At 37.1% G+C, this 2,626-nt stretch overlaps 1 pseudogene; it reads left to right on the forward strand.

The window, feature by feature from the left end:
• Positions 1-329: 329 nt before the first annotated feature.
• LOC131494838 (proteasome subunit beta type-2-like) lies at positions 330-2,148 on the forward strand (annotated as a pseudogene).
• The last annotated feature ends 478 nt before the right edge of the window (positions 2,149-2,626 follow it).

Raw genomic sequence — 2,626 nt, forward strand, 5'->3', positions numbered from 1 at the left:
CATGTGATAATATTGGGCACACCCAATAAGCTCTGTATCTTAAGGTCTATAACTTTAATTCCATCTGCAAAGATCCTTTTGCTATGTGAGGTAACAAATTCTAGGGATTAGAGTATGGACATCTTCAGGTGGCCATTGTTCTATGTACATGGAGGGAAAGTATAATGCTGATCGTTATAGGAATAATTGATAAATTTAGACACTAGCTTCTAAAGAATATAGCCTTTCTCAGTATTTATAGGGAGATAAAAGCTTACATGATAAAGTCAACTTGGTGTAGTGGAAAGAGCACTGACCTTGGTTCCGTCTCTACAGTCCTGTCTCAATCATTAAGCAGTTTTAGATTTCTGGCCGCTTATTTATCAAATAAGAAAGTCAGTTTAATGATATAAACTTTGTTTCCAATTACAAAATACTATCATTCAGTTAGAATAAATTTAATAGCCAAGCAAGAATCTCCTGAATCTTGCCATGAATTACATGACACTATCTCATCAAAACTAAAGAGGAATGTAGGATTGCATCTTGTGATTCGTAGCTCATATGGAGAATTGTGATAAGGAAGAAGCCAAGCGTTATTTTTTTAAGGGATCAGAATCTCATTGAAAGGCGAGCATGTGTTGTCAGTTTCTTAGCATCAAATTCTCCTGCTGTGAGCCATCCTCCCTTTGAAAGAGCAGGAAAGACAACCAAAGCACAGTACATAGCTAAGCTTGAGCAGACAAGAGCCATTATATACACAAATCTATTACTTCTGCGTACAGGAATGCATCAACATCTGTAAAAATATAAATGTAATTTCCTCTTAGGCAATTCCTGAACATAAAAAATGTCTGGTCCCTCACCGGTGAGACCGACATGCTGGCAAGTCCCATGCTCTGTCCTCTCAGCCTCCCTCTGTTATCGAGGGAGGCAGCATCCAGGGCCCCAACTATGTCTTTGTTGCCTCTGACCAGGTAGCCGGTAACAGAATTGTCCAGATGAAAGATGATCATGACAAGACGTTTCAGAGGAGTGAAAAAATCTTATTCTTATGTGTTGGAGAAACTGGAGACACTGTACAGTTTGCAGAATATATTCAGAAAAATGTGCAACTTTATAAGATGTAAAATGGTTATGAACTATCTCCCACAGCAGCAGCTAATTTCACATGGTGAAACCCGGCTGACTATCTTCAGAATCGTATCCCGAATCATGTCAACCTCCTCCTGGTTGACTACAATGAGCATGAGGATCCAGCACCCTACTACATGGCCTACCTGGCAGCTTTCGCCAAGGCCTCTTCTGCAGCCCGTGGCTTCCTGACTCACAGTGGACTGGACCGATCCTACACACCAACTATCTCTCGTGAGAGGGCATGTAACGTCTTAGGAAATGTCTAGAGGAGCTCCAGAAATGCTTCATTCTGATTCTGAATCTGAATCCTGAATCCAACACCTTCAGTGTTTGAATCATTGGCAAAAACAGCATTCATGACCTGGACAAGTTTTCCTTCCCTAAACAGGGCTCTTAACCTCATGCCCTCCCTCTCACTTGCCAGGGAACTTTTTTAAATGCCATCCTTTATCTTTTTCTACTCTTTTGATGCTCATTCTTGATAGATGGTTAATTCACAATAAAGCTGAATCTGAATGAACTGAAAAAAAGAAAAATGTCCTGTATGAGGGATGGGTATTTAGACTTTGTCCATTCAATAATTTGCCATTTTTCTTCTGGTAGCTTTTCCAAAATTAATGTTTACTGTAGATAGAATTTTGAATAGGGGTTTACAATAATAAATGCAGCACAAATATGTTGGTTTATTAATAACAGTACAACTTCTATTTTTCAATCAGCTAAATGATTTTGAGTGGTGTTTTTAAAATAAGAATATTTAGCATCAACTAACTCGGAGTGACTTCTTCCCATTTATGTGCCCTTTGTTATCACGAGAATTTGACCCATCTTGAAAATTGCCAGGCAATAGGAAATAGTCTCATTGATCATCTTAATTAGACCTATATTCAAGACCCCACCATCATTCACTGATCATCTTATTTATACTCTGCACTGGGCTAAGCACTGGAAATACAAAGATGACTAATACAGAGATTTTTATTTCAAGAATCCCAAAGACAAGTAAAAATAAGTAATGTAAGAGGTAACTGCCATCATAATAACATCTACACAATGCAGAGTGCATGAGGAGAGTCAAGGAAATATAAGGGTGTGAGGAAAGCTTCAAAGAAGTAGTTGTATATAAGCAGGTTTTTATTTTGCCAGGTACACAGAATAGAAAAGAGTCTTTCACACAAAATTAACAATAAGCACACACAGGACAGAAAGAACATGCATGTGTTTGAAACTTCACTCTTTTTGAAATACCAATGTACATTCATTTATTTCTTTCCTTTTTTTTTTTTTTTTTTTTTTTTGACATTCACGAGAAGTCATGGTCCGGTATAGGCAAATTGCTAGAATTACAAGTTACTTCTACTGATGATAATTCCAAAAAGAGAAAACTAAAGTTTGAAAAATGATAAATAATATGGTAGAGGAGTGGAGATTTTACATTAAAACCTTAGGATATATAAAAGAAAATGAGAAAAAATCTTGCATATATGTCCAATGCCTTATATGGAGTTAG

The sequence above is a fragment of the Neofelis nebulosa genome, chromosome 14 (genome assembly GCF_028018385.1).
Source record: "Neofelis nebulosa isolate mNeoNeb1 chromosome 14, mNeoNeb1.pri, whole genome shotgun sequence".
Classification (NCBI taxonomy): Eukaryota; Metazoa; Chordata; class Mammalia; order Carnivora; family Felidae; genus Neofelis; species Neofelis nebulosa.